Raw genomic sequence first — 21,972 nt, 5'->3', positions numbered from 1 at the left:
AATTTGAACTCAGACCAAAGCACAGATTTCCACTGGTCTAATGTCCATTCCTTGTTTCTTTAGCCCAAACAAGTCTCTTCTGCTTGTTACCTGTCCTTAGAAGTGGTTTCCTAGCAGCTATTTTACCATGAAGGCCTGCCGCACAAAGTCTCCTCTCAATAGTTGTTCTAGAGATTAGAAGGTGTGTCCAAACTTTTGGATAGATAGAGATATATATATATATATATATATATATATATATATATATATATATATATATATATATATATATATATATATATATATATATATATATATATATATAACTGTGAGGTCATCAAAGGTCATTAAACAATCTGAACCTCGGAATACAACTGCTGGGGTCCTAAGAGAATGGGGGCCCTGAGAAATTGTGTGGTTTGACTCCCCCTAACGCCAACCCTGACTGTAACTAGGGCTTATATTTTAAACAAACTCCCAAAATCCTGTAACATCATGGTAGGGCTTATTTTCGGGGGTAGGTCTTATTTAGTTAAAAGAGAAATAATCTGAAATACCATTATTTACATCACAATGATCACTGCACATGCTCAACAGATGCTTCATTATACAAAATTACAAAATAAAATTAGCAACAATGAATATATTCTGGCTCTAATTTTACATGTGAATTTCCAGAAACAACAGGAAGTCAGAATGTAAAAAAGCCCCAGTAGCTATTTCTAGCTTTTAATAAAGATTGTGATATGGGGGAAAAACCAACACAAAAACTGGATTTAACCAATATGCCATCAGAAACTGACCTATTCCCTTTAATAAAGATTTCAGTATCCAGAGTATGTATTATAAAATATATATATATATATATATATATATATATATATATATATATATATATATATATATATATATATATATATATATATATATATATAAAAAAATATGTGTGCATGTGTGTATATTATACACACACACACACACTGTGCAAAACATGGATTTGACCCTTGAGGATATACTATTTACTAAACCATTGCATGACTTCTTCCAAGCACAAAAATGAAAGGAGTGTGAATGATTGTTCTCATGTCTAGTTTACATTACCCTAGAGGCGATGTGACCAGATATTCCGGCGTACCTTCTAGAAGTCTTCTGCTGCAGCTTCATTCCATAGGGACTTGCTAAGAAATGTGATACAAACATCTAAAACAAGCTCATCAGTTCCTATCAGGCAATCTATATGGCAAACGTTAATTTTCAGAAAAATGTTATTGATGCCCATGGAAGTACTTCATGACTGGGCTATGAACAATGTCAAGCTAGCCCCAAAGGGATACTCTTCTGTCCAGACTCAGAGCCCGGATTCCTTCCCGTAGGGCCCGCTCCCTTTGTGCAAGGTGACTGCAGTGATTCAACAACCACCTTTGAAGTCCTCACGCATGTTATGGCCATCTAGATCTACGTGCTGTCTGAGAGCAGTGCATTCAGGTACCACATTTGCCTCCCCATGCACTTCGCTCAGCTAGATAATCATCTTTTGAGCAAGCTCCTGTTTCATCAACTAACTGCATTCACTTCCTAGCCCAGACCTGCTGTTAATCATTTGTTTGCTGCAAGCATAATAAACTATTCTCATCTAATACTGATGTCACTCACACAACTCTTCTGCAAGTGGTTAATCTCTGCAATCAAATATCCAGGGTGCCTGTTCATCAAAGCCGTCTTGCAGTTAACCATTTGCCTGCTGATTGCATATGTGTCTGATATTGTCTGCTAACATACAACTTTGCTTTTAACCATTTGTCTGTTGCAAGTCCTGGATTGACTATTGATTCTCTGGTAAGGAGCATATCCAAACCCCTAGCACCATGTCTTCTGGCGTTTCCTGTGCTGCTTGTCTGCCTGCCATACTGCATATCCTGCTGTCCCGTTCCTCACCACCCTTGGCTTGTGTTGCTTACCCTGTCCTATGGCTTAGAGAATCCACCACAACAGGCAAGTCCATAAAACGGAGGTACATTCAAGGTAAGCATGCACAAAATGGAAATCATCAACTGAAACGATCATTCGTTAAAGTGAGTCTATCACCAGGTCTTTGCTCCCCCATCTGATAGCAGCATAATGTAAAGACAGAGACCCTGATTGCAGCGATGTGTCACTTACTGAGCTGTTTGCTGTCATTTTGATAAAATCACTCTTTTCTCTGCTGCAGATCTAACAGTTAGGGCTCTTGTCCACTTGCGTACCGTTTCTGATGAGAGAGCATCAGAAGCGAGATGCTAATGACCCTCTGCTGCGGGTGTCAGCCGAGTGTCATGCGACTATGATGCGATCTTGTGATTACATCACAGGAGCAGAGAAATTGAGGGGACACTTTCTCTCCATCTCCTCCGTTGTCTGTCTCTGCGTCCACCTCACTGCAGTCGCATAACATGCGAGTGTAGTGCGATTTTACACACGCGTGAGCCGAGACTCTGTGCAAAACGCAGCATGCTTCGATTTCACCAAGAGCACAATTTGTGCCATAGAAAATTAAGCAAGAGGACACTGTCCCAAAGATTAAACACTGGTGCGAGTGCAATCCGATTTTTATCGGATCGCACTCGCACATGAAAATCGCAAGTGGACATGAGCCCTTATACAGAGCTTATAAATATGCTGGACTACCTGCAGCACGCCAAGTAGTCCTCTAATGATGATCTACTCATAATTAATCAGTGATTTTATTAAAACTACATTAAGCAGCCCAGTAAGTGACACATCGCTGGAATCAGGATCTCCCCCCTACGTTATGCCGCTCTCCGATTAGGTGGCAAAAACCTGGTGACAGATTCCCTTTAAATTCAACAAATGATCATTTTAGACAACTTTTAACAGACCATCATTGTCAGAAAAAAAAAAAAATAGCATTTACATGTGGATTTGCAAGTCCATGAAAGATTTTTCCATGAAAAAACCTTTACAGAACTTAATTTATGCTTCACCCAGTATCAAATAAGTTTTATGGCTAGATTAAAGGTCACTAAAATGTGTGTATGGTTTACCTTTTGTACCTTTTTGCATTTTCCATATTATTACCTATATTAAAAAAATAAAACGGGATCCCAGCAACATGACAGAACAGCGTATACAGTTTTACATATAATGAGCCGCCTTAAGGTTTTGGTTTTGTTTTATTTAAAATAGTCCAATAAATTGGTCAAAAGAGAGTTCATAAGAAAACTCATCCCGAATCATTGGTCCGTGTAAACATGCCGCGAATCAGCCAACAAATCAGCAAAATGAGCATTCATTGGTTATTTAGATTAATTTTGCAAAACTATGAATCATCACTGTCGGCAGCACACGTCGTGATGTGCTGCTGACAACATGCATACTGTATGGGGTATTGAAGTCAATGGGCGCTCTGTATCAGCCCATGTAAAAATCGTCCCAAAAGATTGGCAAAAATCTGCCCCCCCCCGTGTAACAAGCCTTCTGTTGTTATGTTAACGTGTGTTAATCTACCCTAAAGTAAAAGAATTTATAATATTGAACACTGCAATATACAGTGTGTCCACCCATATCCTGTCCACCGCCATTAACTTGAGAACGGCGGCAGCTATAGGCATAGAAGTGGTGTCTAGGTATAGTAAAGTAGCCATGCGCTGCGCAATGAAACCACCTATAGCACCACCTGGTGGAAAACAACAGAGTTAGCATTTTTATCTCAAAAACGGAACGAGATAGAGAAAAAAAGTGAATTACAAAGTTATAGGGCATCATCAATTCAATACGAATCCATGAGGTATCGCTTCACATCTGCAGCCTTGTGAGTTTTACACGTTCTAATCATAGCATTTCTGTATGCAAGGTGTCGATTCGTATTGAATTGATGATGCCCTATAACTTTGTAATTCACTTTTTTTCTCTATCTCGTTCCGTTTTTGAGATAAAAATGCTAACTCCGTTGTTTTCCACCAGGTGGCGCTATAGGTGGTTTCATTGCGCAGCGCATGGCTACTTTACTATACCTAGACACCACTTCTATGCCTATAGCTGCCGCCGTTCTCAAGTTAATGGCGGTGGACAGGATATGGGTGGACACACTGTATTCATTCCACTAAAGTAACTCGATTAGAGGTTTTTGCTGTTAAAGGGAAGCCATCAGCTATCGCAGGCCCCCAAACCATCACCATGTATTTATTGACCCCTTTATACCCTTACTAACAAGCCCCTTTTAGTGGCTTATTGATTTCTGCATATATCTACAAATGTATAACTGCAGTGGTATAAGCTAATTAGTGGGTGATAAATGGTGGGGTGTTTTCCCCAGACTAATCGTCCCCATGATCACGTTATCACACCCCTGTGGGTGCGAGTGATATGATTTGCAAAAGTGGCATCTTTTTGCAAATCTGTCACAGTGGCAATGCACAGGCAGCCGTGTGTACGCACCCCATCTTCATCGGAGCACTGCACATGACCAGGACTAAGCAAACCGCAAGAGCTGCAGAGGCAGTCCTAAATCACTGCTACATTACCGCCTCCTCCCTGTGCACGCGGAGTGCACCTCTGAAGTTGGGGTGCCTACACCCCGTTTCACTGCACATTGTCAGGGATCTACAGTGAGTGGTAACGACGCTCCTGCAAATCATGTCACTCACTGAATATAACATGATTAGAGGGAGGATTAGTGTGAGAAAAACAACACCCCCAAAAAAGTCACCCTCTAACTAGAATATCGCAAGCCCTGTTAGGAAATTCATTTTAGGTAAAGCAGAAATCAATAAACACATGGTGGCAGTTTGGGGGCCCTGGGAAGCTAAGAAGTTCCCTTTAAGCCGCAGCAAAGGCTTCACCCCCCCAGACACTATTGCCATTGGGTACAGACCTGTAAATGATCATTTTGAGAAGCAACCACTGGGCACAGTTCTATGCTCTACACAGTAAATCCTCACAAGCACTTTTGCTACTGTAGAGGCCGCTTCTCAGTCACCTGTAGTAGTGGCCACGATTTCAATGGAGTATCTCCTTTAACCTCGGTGCTCCGCCAAGTTCAAGAAAAAAATGTGACTTCAGGTATAGAAAAATAGCAAGCACTCCCCGGTTTGTTGGAGTTTTTCAGAATTTATTCTTCAGACATACAGGGAGGGATGAGTGCTGTGCACACGGACAACGGTGCAGTTTTGCACCTGTTACCGGCGCTTCAACGGGTCCATGCAGGGCCGGCTCCAGGTTTTTGTGGGCCCCGGGCGGAAGAGTCCCGGTGGGCCCCATCCACACGCAGACACACACATACATATACATATTTAAAGACAAACTCACAAAAAGACGTATAGAACTGACATATCTATACAGTCATATACACTGACATACATAGATACACATCATACATGCATACAGACACACACAACACAACTCTGCTAGATACATACATACATACACACATAGCTCTGCTACATACATACACACATAGCTCTGCTACATACATACACACATAGCTCTGCTGGATACATACACACATAGCTCTGCTACATACATACACACAGCTCTGCTGGATACATACACACATAGCTCTGCTACATACATACACACATAGCTCTGCTATATACATACACACATAGCTCTGCTACATACATACACACATAGCTCTGCTACATACATACACACATAGCTCTGCTGGATACATACACACATAGCTCTGCTACATACATACACACAGCTCTGCTGGATACATACACACATAGCTCTGCTACATACATACACACAGCTCTGCTGGATACATACACACACAGCTCTGCTACATACATACACACATAGCTCTGCTACACACATACACACATAGCTCTGCTACACACATAGCTCTGCTACATACATACAGACACACAAGTGGCTCTGAGGGGCCCACACACGCAGCTCTGAGTCTGGGGGGCCCACACACAGCTCCAGGTGCCAGCACATACAGCACCGGGGAAGGGGGGGGGGGGGCAGGGCATACACCTAAGGGGGGAGAAGCCCATACAGCTCACCAGGGCCCATAAATCGGGGGGGCGGGGAGGGCACATACCGCTCAGGTCACGGTGGAGAGGGGGCCCACACAGCGGTGGAGAGGGGGCCCACACAGCGCCGGAGAGAAGAGCTGTGCTGGGGGTCGCTGGCTGGCACTGCAACTCCTTCATCTGTGGGACTGAGCAGGCCGGTCGGTAGCTCCGCCCACAGATGAAGTTCAAACCAGGAAGTCTGCGCGCCTTAAAGGGACGGCGCTGCAGATTCCTGCCGAGGACTGTGGTCTCCGGAACTCGGCCCGGGGGCAGCAGAACTAAGGCGAGGGGGCCCCGGCCAAGGGGCACCAGAACTGACGAGGCCGAGTGGGCCCCCCCCCCGGCTCTCCAGGGCCTTGGCATTTGCCCGGGTATGCCGCGTGCTGACGCCGGCCCTGGGTCCATGGACCCGTTGAAGCGCCAGTAACAGGTGCGAAACAACCGCTGTCATCTGTGTGCACAGCACTCATCCCTCCCTTGCATGTCTGAAGAATAAATTCTGAAAAACTCCAACAAACCGGTGAGTGCCTGCTATTTCTCTATACCTGAAGACCTGTAAATGATACCCATTAAGTAGAAAGCTTCATCAGTAGAAAGCCATTAAGTTATATTTAAAGGGGGCACTCTGGGTAGAACGGACACATTGGGACATATTAATTAAGCCTATTGTGCCAGAATTCTAGCAAAATTTGAATTAAAAAAAAAAAAAAAAAAAAAAAAACACACCACACTGTCTTTCACGACTTGCATCATATTTACTATGCTTTTTAGACACTTTTTACAAATCAGGTGCGTGGCCGAATGTTCAACACCATGTGGCACACAATGCACCAAAATTATGGAGCGGATTTCTGCCACCAAGTACGTAAACTAATAATAGCTGGTGTAACAGACTAAACAGTTCTAACATGTGACAGTGATGATCTTGACGTGGACATCAAGGCTGCCAATCCATACAGTTTTTCCCATATTAATGTCTGAGTTGAAAGGGTCTTAGGCTATATGCGCACGCTGCAGATTTTTTTTGTCGTGTTTTTGGTGCAGTTTTGTTGTCAGAAAGCTCTCACTTTTGACTTCCCAGCAAAGTCTATGACAATTCAGATTTGCTGTGTGCACATTGCAGTTTTTGTCTGGAGTTTGCCACAAACATCTTACAAAAAAAAATGCAGCATGTTCTATCTTCTTGCGTTTTTGTCATGTGTTTTTCAGTAGAAAGTGGGACATCAAAATTGACAAAAACGCGCCATCATTACAAGCGTAGTTTTGTTACATTTCCAGGCTCTGTGTGACAGGTTGCAGTTTTGGTTGCAGTTAGGGTGCTGTTTTTGTGACAATAAAACTACAGTGTGTGCATATAGCCTAAGGCTATTGGGTTGTCTAAGTGCAATCCGGGCTCCGTTATCCGTGGCCCGTGATTTCTAAGTGCAATCAACTCACCTGCGCCCGCTCTCCATGGTGCTGATCGCTCCCGCGACGCAGCATCCGGCCGGTGGTGACCCCCGCAGCAGCTGCTTCCGGGTCGGCTGTGTCGGGTATGCGCGACAGTAATCAGTCGGCTTAGAAGCAGCAGGGAGGACGGGCTGCAGAGGACATCGCTGGACGCCGGGTGAATTAAAATGTTTATTATTTTAAATGCACGTTTTTTTCTGGCACGTGTTTCACGGACCACACCACTGCGTGGTCCGTGGGACATCAGTGATGCCAGAAAAAAATGGACATGTCTCCGTGCGGCAATCACGCACACGCGGGTACGCTGCACGGAGACACGTGCACTGACAAATCACTGACGTGTGAGCAGACCCATTCATTACAATGGGTCTGCGTATGTCAGTGATTCTGGTACATTTAAAAAAAAGCACAAACGTCCCAGAATCACTGACGTGTGAAAGAGGCCTTACAGTTTTACCGGCAGCAGACTATTGTGAACGATCAGCTGATCGCTCTCACATGCCGGCGGCCGGGAGCTCGGGGGGGGGGGGGGGGGGGGGGGGGGGGGAATAGTAGGATTGGAGCGCACCACTAATCTTGAGACTAATCAAGGTGGGTGCTCCCTGATGCGGTGTGGAAATAAGCAGAAAGGGAAGAGAAAAGAGATATCGCATACAAAGCAGGGGCACACCTACAACAATGATGAAGATATATAAACAGGCTTTATTCAAAACACACAAGGTAAAAACATTTTAAAAAAAACATGAAGGACAGCACACTGAGCAAAGCTTAGACAAAAATATCCATGGCAGTAGAGAATTATACATGCACAAGTATGAAGTTATATATATATATATATATTATACATATATGTTTATATACATTTGCACATGTATATACAATCAAAAATCCGTGGCGCTCAGCAGAGCGCTCTCATATGCCAGCGGCCGGGCGCTCAGCTGAACGTTCGGCCACCGAGACACAAAATAAAATAAAAAAAAAAAAAAAAAAAAAAAAGAGCATGCGCAGTGAAATCCTACGGATTGCGCTGCTCAAAAAAAGTTACATGCTGCGTTTCTTCCGCCTGACGCAGCGTCGAAATAACGACGCTGCATTGTCCAGCGGATGCAACGCTGACACGTGCGTTACAGTGCGTCGTCCATACAAGTCTATGGAGAATAGCGCAGTGCGTTAACGGACTGCGCTATTCTCCATAGTGACGGACTCCGCTGAACGCAAGTGTGAAAGTACCCTTAGGGTAATGCACACGATCAGGGTTCACAGCGTTTTGGATACTGCATCCAAAACGATGCGTTGTTCAGTACAAGCACAGTGGATGGGGTTTATAGAAATCCCATGCCCACTGTGTATGTGTACGGCCTGCAGTGAAAATTGACCTGCGGTACAGCTTTCCAAACCACAGCATGTCAAATTGTTTGCTTCGGAGACGCGAGTCTTCTCCGCAGGGAAAAACCGCAGCGGCCCAAACCCTGATCATGAGCACGGGCAGTGCAATCTCCTGTGGAGAGAATTCGCGGCCCTGCAGGTCAGGAGCCGCCGCATCCAGGACGGACGTAGCAGGTCCTGATAGTGTGTTTTTGGAGCAGAAGCTCTCTTAGGCCAGGAGTACCCATTGAGCATTTGTGGAGCTTTTTACCTAGTATATGTAAGCCCAAACCAGGAGAGGGACAATCAGGGGAAAAGTATAATATAAACACGGCACCACTGCTGTATGTATCACCCACTCGTGGTTCTGGTTACAAATACTGAGGTAATAACTCACCAAATACTCACCGCGTGCATGGGACCTTAAGGTGCTTCTGTCTTCTCCTCAGGGTCTCCAGCTGTGTCTGACAGTCAGAAGCTTAAAGTGGTTGTGATTCAGTTTTGTGGACCCCAAAGCATATACCAAACATATACCACAATTTACAAGATGGAGGCCAACAGTGGGTTGCTGTGGCCTGTATCTGCATACTGTTTATTCAACTGCTCTTATAAAAAGTGTGAAAGTGCGAAAGAAAGTAAGTGCGAAACAAAGTGCGAAAGAAAGAAAGAAAGTGCGAAAGAAAGTGCGAAAGAAAGTGCGAAAGAAAGAAAGTGCGAAAGAAAGTAAGTGCGAAAGAAAGTAAGTGCGAAACAAAGTGCGAAAGAAAGAAAGAAAGAAAGTGCGAAAGAAAGTGCGAAAGAAAGTGCGAAAGAAAGAAAGTGCGAAAGAAAGAAAGTGCGAAAGAAAGAAAGAAAGTGCGAAAGAAAGAAAGAAAGAAAGTGCGAAAGAAAGAAAGTGCGAAAGAAAGAAAGAAAGTGCGAAAGAAAGAAAGAAAGTGCGAAAGAAAGAAAGTGCGAAAGAAAGAAAGTGCGAAAGAAAGAAAGTGCGAAAGAAAGAAAGTGCGAAAGAAAGAAAGTGCGAAAGAAAGAAAGTGCGAAAGAAAGAAAGTGCGAAAGAAAGAAAGTGCGAAAGAAAGAAAGTGCGAAAGAAAGAAAGTGCGAAAGAAAGAAAGTGCTAAAGAAAGAAAGTGCTAAAGAAAGAAAGAAAGTGCGAAAGAAAGAAAGTGCGAAAGAAAGTGCGAAAGAAAGAAAGAAAGTGCGAAAGAAAGAAAGTGCGAAAGAAAGAAAGTGCGAAAGAAAGAAAGTGCGAAAGAAAGAAAGTGCGAAAGAAAGAAAGTGCGAAAGAAAGAAAGTGCGAAAGAAAGAAAGTGCGAAAGAAAGAAAGAAAGTGCGAAAGAAAGAAAGAAAGTGCTAAAGAAAGAAAGTGCTAAAGAAAGAAAGAAAGTGCGAAAGAAAGAAAGAAAGTGCGAAAGAAAGAAAGAAAGTGCGAAAGAAAGAAAGAAAGTGGCGAAAGAAAGAAAGAAAGTGCGAAAGAAAGAAAGAAAGTGCTAAAGAAAGAAAGTGCGAAAGAAAGAAAGAAAGTGCGAAAGAAAGAAAGAAAGTGCGAAAGAAAGAAAGAAAGTGCGAAAGAAAGAAAGAAAGTGCGAAAGAAAGAAAGAAAGTGCGAAAGAAAGAAAGTGCGAAAGAAAGAAAGTGCGAAAGAAAGAAAGTGCGAAAGAAAGAAAGTGCGAAAGAAAGAAAGTGCGAAAGAAAGAAAGTGCGAAAGAAAGAAAGTGCGAAAGAAAGAAAGTGCGAAAGAAAGAAAGTGCGAAAGAAAGAAAGTGCGAAAGAAAGAAAGTGCGAAAGAAAGAAAGTGCTAAAGAAAGAAAGTGCGAAAGAAAGAAAGAAAGTGCGAAAGAAAGAAAGAAAGTGCGAAAGAAAGAAAGAAAGTGCGAAAGAAAGAAAGAAAGTGCGAAAGAAAGAAAGAAAGTGCGAAAGAAAGAAAGAAAGTGCTAAAGAAAGAAAGAAAGTGCTAAAGAAAGAAAGAAAGTGCGAAAGAAAGAAAGAAAGTGCGAAAGAAAGAAAGAAAGTGCGAAAGAAAGAAAGAAAGTGCGAAAGAAAGAAAGAAAGTGCGAAAGAAAGAAAGAAAGTGCGAAAGAAAGAAAGAAAGTGCGAAAGAAAGAAAGTGCGAAAGAAAGAAAGTGCGAAAGAAAGAAAGTGCGAAAGAAAGAAAGTGCGAAAGAAAGAAAGTGCGAAAGAAAGAAAGTGCGAAAGAAAGAAAGTGCGAAAGAAAGAAAGTGCGAAAGAAAGAAAGTGCGAAAGAAAGAAAGTGCGAAAGAAAGAAAGTGCGAAAGAAAGAAAGTGCGAAAGAAAGAAAGTGCGAAAGAAAGTGCGAAAGAAAGAAAGTGCGAAAGAAAGAAATCCTTATCCCAGATGCCTGGGCACTAGTGATGGGCACTCATGCTCGCCACTGGTCATTGCTCGATCGATTGAGTATAATGAAAGTCAATGGGAATCTTAAGTATTTTCAAACTCAGATGCTCGATTAAGTAACGAGCTTAGGTGAGCAAGCTCGCCCATCACTACTGGGCACTGTGGCCACTATCAGGTGTGTGCATCCTGAGTTGATAACTGAGCACTACCACACTACCACACTTGGGTGCTCGGTACTTGTAAGGAGCAGTTAGACGCTCGAATGGGCTCCGAGTATAATGGAAGTCAATGAGGGACTCAAGCATTTTTCCAGAGGATCTTTGAATTGCTCACTGACTTCCATTATACTCGGCACATGACTTATTTCTTCCAAAGACAAAATACTAAAGGACCAGAGGGCACTCACTGCGAGTGGAAGAAAAGTGATTACGACAGCTAAATAGGAAAGGGTTCTTTACAGTTAGAGCAGTCAGACTGTGGAATGCCCTACCACAAGAGGTAGTAATGGCAGATACTATAACAGCTTTTAAAAAAAGGGCTGGATGATTTCCTCAGTACACACAACATTGTCGGTTATAAGTGACTTAGTGACCAAATGTAGAACTGGTGGAGGAAGGTTGAACTAGATGGACCTAGGTCTTTTTTCCACCCAAGTAACTATATACACACACACACACACACACACACACGTAAGCAACTAAATGCTTATTACAAGTATCGACCACCCAAGCACGGTAGTGCTCACTCATCACTAGTTGGAACTACCAATCACCCAAGCACGGCAGTGCTCGCTCATCACTAGTTACGAGTAGCCATGCATGCTAGTGCTCACTCATCACTAGTTACGAGTAGCCATGCATGCTAGTGCTCACTCATCACTAGTTATGGGTACCGAGCACTCAAGCATGACAGTGCTTGATAATCACTAGTTATGAGTACCAACCACCTGAGCATGGTAGTGCCCGCTCATCACTAGTTACGAGTACCGAGCATGTTAGTGCTCACTAATCACGAGTACCAACCACCTGAGCTTGATAGTGCTTGCTCATCACTAGCTACCAGTACCTGCTCACTCATCACTAGTTACGAGTACCCGAGCATGGTAGTGTTCGCTCATCACTAAACCTGAGTTCATGTACATCGCTGGTAAAAACACAAAAAAGTAGAAAATGAGTTCCAATGTTATATGCAATATTCATAGATACGATAATATTCACCCTATATAAAGGTCACCTAGACTTATCTTCCATGAAACCAATGATTACACAATTTCACCACTGTCAGAATGGGACAAAGGTGGTACACCGCCAGATGTCCAGTAATCATCCGCTACAACACATCCTGCAGAGATCCGTTGGGAAAAAAAAAAGTTCTGCAAACACAGCTCTCTTTTCTGTTGTTAAATAACTGATGTCCGTTGGATCTGGTTTTTTTTTTGTTTTTTTTTAACATTGGAGTCTATGGAGAACAGATCCATCCGTTAAAGGGGTTATCCAGGTTCTTTTGACTTTTTTTATTATTTCCCTATTGGGCTACAATGGGGCAGGTAAGTAGATAGTGACCACTTACCTGCCCTGCTGTCAGCCCCTCTCCCCCGGCTCAGAGCGGTCATGTGATCGCTCCTGCCGCGATTTTGCTGCTTCCGGTCATTTCATGTCAACATGGGCAGGACCATGTTGACATGCAAATGTGGAAACAGCATGTCGCCTCCCTGCTGGGCTGTACAGTGCGATGAGCCCCGCCCCCTTCCCTGCACCCTCCCACACATTCCCCCGCACCCCGTACTCTCCCCGCGACCTCCCCCTGCACTGCTGTGGGGTCCGTGACCTGGGGGAGGGGCCTGGCGGCGGCTACCGTGGTGTCAGCGCCAGCACCTGGCCCCTGCTCAGGATCGCACATTCAAATATACCGGCATCACAGATCACAGATGCCGGTACATTTGAAAGCGCTGATGAGAAGGAGCGCTGCTTCTCATCACTGCCCCGCTGTCTCTGCTCTCTTCAGCACAGCGGTGACGTCACTACTGTGCTGATATGGCCAGAGCACAGACAGCGCGCGAACGTGCAGGAGCGGTGGGGACCGAGGACGGGTGAGTATGTACTCCCTACATGTGTTCCCTATGGGGGTTGGGGGGTTGGTGCAGAGCGCCGTGTACGGTACGGTTGCAATGCTGTAGTGATAACAGGTCAGTGCTGAGGCTGAATACTGACAGGGAATATGTGTGCAGGGGGCAGGCAGGGGGCGAGGCTGGACACTGGGGAGGGGCTGGACACTGAGGCCGGGCGGTGCCAGCTGTGACTGGGAGGTTTGGCACAGGAAGTGGTCATGTTTGCTGGAGCTGAATGTAAACAAGGAGCTGCAGAGAATAAAGGGTGAATTCAAGAGGAACAAAAGTTAGAAAACAAAAAAATAACAATGTAGGGGTGTTTAATATGACAACACAGCACAGATTAGCTTAAACTCAAACATTTTTGAGTTTATGTCGGACAACTCCTTTAATTGATCCATTCTCCATACACTCCCTTGTTAATAAAAACGGACGTGGCAGGAATCATTTTGCTAACGGATCTCTGCGGAATCTGTGCTAACGGATAATTACTGGACATGTGACTAGTCCTAATGCCGCTATGTAGGGCAGTACCATTAACGCCCTTAATAACTAGTAAATTGGGCCCATTTTCACATACATGTAACCTGGCTCGTGTCCACATTGCATGTGATGTGTGGGGTTTCTGGACAGCTCGTTATTTGGTCACACAATTTTCCCTGCACATTAGTATTTCCTGTAATATGTACGGATCCAGCAGTGTCTTGTGGTTGATCTATGTAATGGAAACCATGACGCATGTGTGACCAGAGCCTTATACTTCCCTAAAAATATGTATTTTTACTCCATTAATGTGGTCATATACATTAGATGAGTACTCGTCACCTGATGTGTAGGCGAGAGGTCCCATATCTTTCCATTGGAAAATGGTGAAGAATAGTTTGGCCCTGACATTTATCACGTCTGATCCTCCTGTGGTGGCTTCTTACTCCCTTGCCCCATTGAGAGTGTCGCGGGCGGAGGAGGGGACGCCGCGCTCTCCCACTACTCGGGTCCGGCTGCCGCTGCAGCCTCTGCTGCTCGGTGGCTCGAGTGATGGGCCGGATCCCGGGGACTCGAGCGGCGCTCCTCGCCCGTGAGTGAAAAGGGGATTGGTTTTGGGGATTTATTGTCCGTCACGCCACCCACGGTTGTGGTGATTGTGTGAACACCACCGCTGCTCTGTATGGGGATCCCGGGAGCGGTGACAGGGAGCAGCTTTGTTGTTATTCCTCCCTCCGTGGGTAGGGGTTGGTTGTCCCGGGGCCCAGTGATGAGGTGGAGGATGAGGGATGGCAAGCCAGGTGCGGGGCCTGGTGAGGTGCAGGGTCGCGGGGGTAGCGCTGTGCCTCACGCCACGGTGGTACTCACTCAGCCTGAGACGGTGACACAGTTCTCGGTAAAACACACGGCTGGAAAGACGGTTCCCACGGACGGCTGCTGTTGCTTTTCCCCGGTAGTTGACGGTGACGGTCTCTGTCCCTGCACCTAGTGAAATGTTGGTAGCGATGGGTTCCCACCGGTAACCCGCTCCCCGGCTTGGATATGGGCCGGAGGAGCCCCTCTTTGCCCGCAGGCGCTGGCACTGAGAAACTGGTGCCTCGGCGGTGGAGGTGTCTCTCTCCTACGGTTGGACTGTTGCCTTCAATCGTGACTTAGTTGTTGGGAGACCCAGAGGTCCCCTTCACTGACGGATTTGGCAAATTCACGGCGACTCCTAGCCTTGCCGGGATCCGAAAGGCCCCTGCCAATGGTGCTGGCTTCTCTTCGTATACCGTTCCGGTACCGCCGGGCCACCACCCGTCCACGGTCCTTTAGGCAACCTCCGATCAGCCTCTCCTGCAGACGGTCACCGCCGTCTGCTGACCTTGCTGTCTCAGTCCGGGGCACACACCCGGACCAACTTCAGACTTTCTCAACTGTCACTTTCCCTTCCACTTTAACTCCTCTCACTTGCTCCTCTACCACTTCACTCTCACTTCAAACTCTGACTTCAACTAACTGCCTGGTTTTCCCGCCTCCAGGACTGTGTGCTCCTCGGTGGGCGGAGCCAACCGCCTGGCCCACCCCCTGGTGTGGACATCAGCCCCTGGAGGAAGGCAACAAGGATTTCTGGTGTAGCTTCGGTGTACCTATCCGGGGTGTAGGGTGTGGTGGTGTCATGACCTGTGACCCCTGGCTTGCCCAGGGCGTCACAAGAGGACATGCAGATTTGGCCAGGGCTGGATGTCTAGCTGATTTTGAAGGCGTATGGCCAGTCTTAGAGCTCATTCAGGAGCTGGCGATTTTTCTTGTATGCAAAAATCTGGTCCAAGTTTTTATCAGAGTTTCAATAGTTATTCTCATACAAAGATGAAAGGGGAAATTGAAAAGTTATTTTTTCTAAAAAACTGACAGCACCACCCGGATGGCACCCGAGTGCGGTCTGACTTTTTTCACAGACCCATACACTTGAATCGGCGAGTTTGTTCTGTCACCCGGAGCAATATCGGACACATCACCGTGATTTGTTGCAGACCAAACAGCCCACAAAGATGCACGTCATGTGAACAGCCCTTTAGACTATAATACGGTGGGTACAATTCAGACCCCTGAAAATAATGGTTAGAGAAAAACTGACGTCTTAATGAGGCTTTAAAGGGGTTTTCCCCACATACAAAGTTAATTGTAACTTCATTTTAACCAACAGATATTAATAATAATAATTTCCATAATTGGATGGGTTTAAAAATATGTTCCTTTGCTGAGATAATCTTATATATGTGTCCCTGCTATGTACTGTGTAATGGTTGTGTCTGACCGTACAGAGACATAGTCTGATCATACCATATTTTGTTGCGCCAGGTTCCGGCTTGCCACCCTCACTGCCTCACCTGTCCAGTGGGCCCATGCGCCCCGTTACGGCCTCGGGGCCTGCCGCAGCCTCCTCCACCTTCCAGGCCACATGCAGGCTTTCTGGGAGTGCCCAAAGGGTGCGCGCGTTCATGCCCCCTTTCTGAAAAGGGCCGGCGTCCTATTAACCGGAAGTGACCCTTGAGGTCAGCAATCACCCTAAAGGTATTTAAGGCAACCTCCACCTTAGGGGAGGTGCCTGAGCAAAGTTGCCTGTTCATACTGCATTGCCAGTTCTCAGGCCCCATACCTGTCACTGTCCTGTGTCATGTGTCCTAATACCAGTTACTTGTACCCGCTAATCTCGCTAGTCTCTTCCTTGAGCCTGCTGCTACCACCATTTCCATGCTGCCACGTCCGTACTGCCATGTCTGAATTACCACCTCCATTGTGTCAGGTCTGTAATTCCTTGTCCGCGCACACAATTACTGGACTTCAGAGACACTCCTGTCCATAAGAGCCGATACCACTGGTCCAGGCAGTCATGCACTTAGGCCCCCTGGGGCTGTGCTGACAGTGCCTGTATAGGCGGTAGTTTGAGTTTAGCTCCTCCAGGGGAGTCAGGTGTATAGCCCAGTGGGTCCAATCTCTGATGCTCACTGCTCCTTGGAAACCTTAACACATCTCCTGGGCAGGGGAGTAAGTAAAAGAGTATATACAGATAGAACAGGATGGGATTGCATCTGATTCTTTTTGTGAGGTAAAACATTTCCCTGTTTTGGTTTTTTTTTTAAAAAAAAAGTTTTACCTCAAAGAAAGAATAATTTGCGATCTCATACTTTTTAGCATCCCCAACAATCCAGGAGCTGCAGTATGGTCAGACCATGTCCCTGTACGGTCAGACACAGCCATTACACAGTACATAGCAGGGACACATATATAAGATTATCTCAGCACAGGAACATTTTTTTTTTTTTTTTTTAAACACATCCAATTGTGGAAATGATTATTATTCTAAGATCTATAGATTAAAATTAACTTAAATGAAAATCCCTTTAAGCAGGACAAGCTGCAGATTTGTCAAATGTCAATGGACTCTAGTCATAGAACAGCGGTGTTAACCTACGGATCTGTAGGGCAATGTGGACTCAGCTGCATCAATAACATTACATATTGTAATGGCCATTCCCTTATCCATCTCTAGTCAGGCTGTAGAAATCCGGGTCAGATAAGTGTGACCAGAAGACACCTCCAGCCCTACTGACTGGAGTAAGAAGGCATCATATAGGCCTGGGAGATAATCCTGATCATGTGACTATATGACGGCTTGTATAGATTAAGCTTTTTGTTTCCTCCAAACGGAAATCACGGGAACTAGAAGCATCACATGACCCACACAATCAATACACCTCAGCAGATTTTAGAGGAGGTCCAGCTCAGATGGGAACCTGGCCAAGACAATACCCTTTGGAATGACAGCTCTGAAGCATCAAGCCTGGCTTCTAGACTAATGCATCATATATTGCAGTACCAGTAGAGTATTCCAGGATGCTCTGCCCGGTCCGAGGTGGTCTCCTCCCACTGTGTGACCTATAGTCGGCAGCCTCCCCTATACACTCCATCCTCTGGACAGCGCTCCAGGCTATGTCAGTGCTATATTAATGATAGGTAGTCAATATAATCAGTCTGCTCAGCTTACAAACAAGGAATTAACACATTTCAATAATATGGAACGATGGCCAGATCCCACCACATAGATCACAATGTCTCCATGAAGACCCCCATTCCTCCATATACAGCGGGGGCAGCATACCACTGATGCCATCAGTCAATAGTAGGTGGGCTATTGGTGGCTCGCAGATTATTCATAAAAGACCGAACCAGATTACCAGATCATGACCAACAACATTGCCAGCTAGATATTTGCCCACTTATCTGTATGCCCACTGTATTGGAAATCAATGGGCTTGATAAAAAGGCAGTTATGCATCCAAAATAAATTCATCATACAATCACTCTTCCGAAAGTAGCCTGTATTGTGCTCTCAGGATAGAACCAATAGCATTGCTCATCCTGAGCCTCCTGGTTCACAAGTGAACAGCACGGTTGTGACATGCATTCCATAGACATACTTGTGGGTGTACGTTTCTCTACCATTCCAGATGTGTGCTGTAGGATAACGACTCCTATAGGTACGCATCACTGGGCTGGTCATTCCTATAAATCCAGACAGAGCGGATGTGATGGGAAACGCTCTGCGTAAAAACCACTTCTGCTTCTTAGTGAAGTCTGGCAATGCTGGGTCATCATGAGAGTATGGGTCACTGGGGACAGGATGTAATACTCAGCAGTGGCGGAGTCGGGGGCACGTGGCCCTCGTCTGTTGGGCAATGCCACCCAGTATATATGTAACCAATCTCTTATCTCCCAGGACTAACCATAACAGGTGACAATGGGAAAGCTGATGGTTCATGTACAAAGCACACAGATCTGCAAAGGCCACACCACAATGCAGACATCACCAAACTAATGCTACCCTGACTGTAGAGATGCCCTACAGGGCAATGCTGCCCTGACTGTAGAGATGCCCTACAGGGCAATGCTGCCCTGACTGTAGAGATGCCCTACAGGGCAATGCTGCCCTGACTGTAGAGATGCCCTACAGGGCAATGCTGCCCTGACTGTAGAGATGCCCTACAGGGCAATGCTGCCCTGACTGTAGAGATGCCCTCCAATGCAATGCTGCCCTGCCTGTAGAGATGCCCTCCAATACAATGCTGCCCTGACTGTAGAGATGCCCTACAGTGCAATGCTGCCCTGACTGTAGAGATGCCCTCCAATGCAATACTGCCCTGACTGTAGGGATTCCCTCCAATGCAATGCTGCCCTGACTGTAGAGATGCCCTCCAATGCTGCCCTGACTGTAGGGATGCCCTCCAATGCAATGCTGCCCTGACTGTAGGGATTCCCTCCAATGCAATGCTGCCCTGACTGTAGAGATGCCCTCCAATGCTGCCCTGACTGTAGGGATGCCCTCCAATGCAATGCTGCCCTGACTGTAGGGATGGCCTCCAATGCAATGCTGCCCTGACTGTAGGGATGGCCTCCAATGCAATGCTGCCCTGACTGTAGGGATGCCCTCCAATGCAATGCTGCCCTGACTGTAGGGATGCCCTCCAATGCTGCCCTGACTGTAGAGATGCCCTCCAATGCAATGCTGCCCTGACTGTAGAGATGCCCTCCAATGCAATGCTGCCCTGACTGTAGAGATGCCCTCCAATGCAATGCTGCCCTGACTGTAGAGATGCCCTCCAATGCAATGCTGCCCTGACTGTAGAGATGCCCTCCAATACAATGCTGCCCTGACTGTAGAGATGCCCTCCAATACAATGCTGCCCTGACTGTAGAGATGCCCTCCAATGCAATGCTGCCCTGACTGTAGGGATGCCCTCCAATACAATGCTGCCCTGACTGTAGAGATGCCCTCCAATACAATGCTGCCCTGACTGTAGAGATGCCCTCCAATGCAATGCTGCCCTGACTGTAGGGATGCCCTCCAATGCAATGCTTCCCTGACTGTAGGGATGCCCTCCAATGCAATGCTGCCCTGACTGTAGGGATGCCCTCCAGTGCAATGCTGCCCTGACTGTAGGGATGCCCTCCAATGCAATGCTGCCCTGACTGTAGGGATGCCCTCCAATGCAATGCTGCCCTGACTGTAGAGATGCCCTCCAATACAATGCTGCCCTGACTGTAGAGATGCCCTCCAATGCAATGCTGCCCTGAATGTAGAGATGCCCTCCAATGCAATGCTGCCCTGACTGTAGAGATGCCCTCCAATGCAATGCTGCCCTGACTGTAGAGATGCCCTCCAATGCAATGCTGCCCTGACTGTAGAGATGCCCTCCAATGCAATGCTGCCCTGACTGTAGGGATGCCCTCCAATACAATGCTGCTCTGACTGTAGAGATGCCCTCCAATACAATGCTGCCCTGACTGTAGAGATGCCCTCCAATGCAATGCTGCCCTGACTGTAGGGATGCCCTCCAATACAATGCTGCCCTGACTGTAGGGATGCCCTCCAATGCAATGCTGCCCTGACTGTAGGGATGCCCTCCAATGCAATGCTGCCCTGACTGTAGGGATGCCCTCCAATGCAATGCTGCCCTGACTGTAGGGATGCCCTCCAATGCAATGCTGCCCTGACTGTAGAGATGCCCTCCAATACAATGCTGCCCTGACTGTAGAGATGCCCTCCAATGCAATGCTGCCCTGACTGTAGGGATGCCCTCCAATACAATGCTGCCCTGACTGTAGAGATGCCCTCCAATACAATGCTGCCCTGACTGTAGGGATGCCCTCCAATGCAATGCTGCCCTGACTGTAGGGATGCCCTCCAATGCAATGCTGCCCTGACTGTAGGGATGCCCTCCAATGCAATGCTGCCCTGACTGTAGAGATGCCCTCCAATACAATGCTGCCCTGACTGTAGGGATGCCCTCCAATGCAATGCTGCCCTGACTGTAGAGATGCCCTCCAATGCAATGCTGCCCTCACTGTAGAGATGCCCTCCAATACAATGCTGCCCTGACTGTAGAGATGCCCTCCAATGCAATGCTTCCCTGACTGTAGAGATGCCCTCCAATGCAATGCTGCCCTGACTGTAGAGATGCCCTCCGATACAATGCTGCCCTGACTGTACCAGGCCTGCCTCCAGGGATGGCATACGACTAAGGGGCAGCACTCATCCTGGCACGTCCACTCACCTCAGTGCAGGGTGGCACAGGATGGGGAGCTTGGCTATGCTATTCCTCCTCCTTTAATGCAGTGTCTGCTGCTCCTCCTGGCATGCTCGTGCCCAGGGATCCTTCCTAGATAAATCCACGGATACAGGATGCCAGTGCGGGTACAATATAGTGATCATAAGAAAACAATGCGATCATCCAAGTGTCAAGGTGAGGAGAGAAAGGACTGTGGACTGGGGCTGCCTGGGATCCGGTGTGCGGCCCTTCTCCTGCGCCGTGCCCACAGATCAGTGCCAGCCTTCTGCCCTATTCCCTTCCATCAGTGCTGCCCGGCCCGGCCACTGAGCCTATCCCGGAAAGTCAGGAGTTGTTGCTGTTGCCAGCAGCTGCTGGTGGCCATTTTTAATCTTTATTCCTCCTCCCTCTTCCTGACTCAGTCGGAGATCTTCCCTCTCCCTCCCTTCCCCCTCCGCTGTGATGACACTGCCTGGCTCCTATGTCGCTCCCCTGGCAGAGGAGAATGGATGGTCACTTCCCTCTCTGCTTTGTTGTATTGTCAGGGCACCATAGATCTGGAGCATACCCCATAACAATATTCTGTGCCCCCAATCCTGAAATGTGGCATGGTGTAATGCTGAATCAATTTCTAGGGAATATCACTGTCATCCTCATTCACAATAGGAGCCTCTGACAGAATCCATCTTATTTACTAAAAAATAGCATCAGTTCTCCTGGAAAAATGTGTACAGCATAATATATGCTCAGTAGACCCCAATATAAGCCGTGGGGGCTGTCAGACGCTTATTTTGCCTGGCTTGGGTAAACATTACGCTGCGGCCTGAATATATAACAGACGCCAATGGTGCCCCACAGATGCCAATGGTGCCCCAAACCCTCTAGTAGAGCCCCACAAACACCAATGGTGCCCCACAAACGCCAGTGGTGCCTCACAGACGCCAATGGTGCCCCGCAGCCCCACAGATACCAGTAGTGCCCCAAAGACATCAGTGGTGCCCAACAGTCGCCAATGGTGCCCCACAGACGTCAATAGTGCCCCACAGACGTTAGTGGTGCCCAACAGCCGCCAGTAATGCCCCACAGACACCAATGGTGCCCCACAGATTCCAGTAGTGCCCCACAGACG

At 46.7% G+C, this 21,972-nt stretch overlaps 1 protein-coding gene across 9 annotated transcripts in view; it reads right to left on the bottom strand.

Moving 5' to 3' along the window:
- WDFY3 (WD repeat and FYVE domain containing 3) overlaps positions 1-21,251 on the bottom strand; it is a 388,800-nt gene extending 367,549 nt beyond the window's left edge. For all 9 annotated transcript variants that reach the window (XM_075351922.1, XM_075351959.1, XM_075351945.1 and 6 more), the window contains exon 1: positions 20,850-21,251. The gene's annotated coding sequence lies outside the window, so the exon portion shown is untranslated. The remainder of the gene's footprint in view (positions 1-20,849) is intronic.
- Between the last annotated feature and the right edge of the window lie 721 nt (positions 21,252-21,972).

This window comes from Anomaloglossus baeobatrachus, chromosome 1 (assembly GCF_048569485.1).
Source record: "Anomaloglossus baeobatrachus isolate aAnoBae1 chromosome 1, aAnoBae1.hap1, whole genome shotgun sequence".
Lineage (NCBI taxonomy): Eukaryota > Metazoa > Chordata > Amphibia > Anura > Aromobatidae > Anomaloglossus > Anomaloglossus baeobatrachus.
This window is presented reverse-complemented; position numbering and strand designations above follow the sequence as displayed.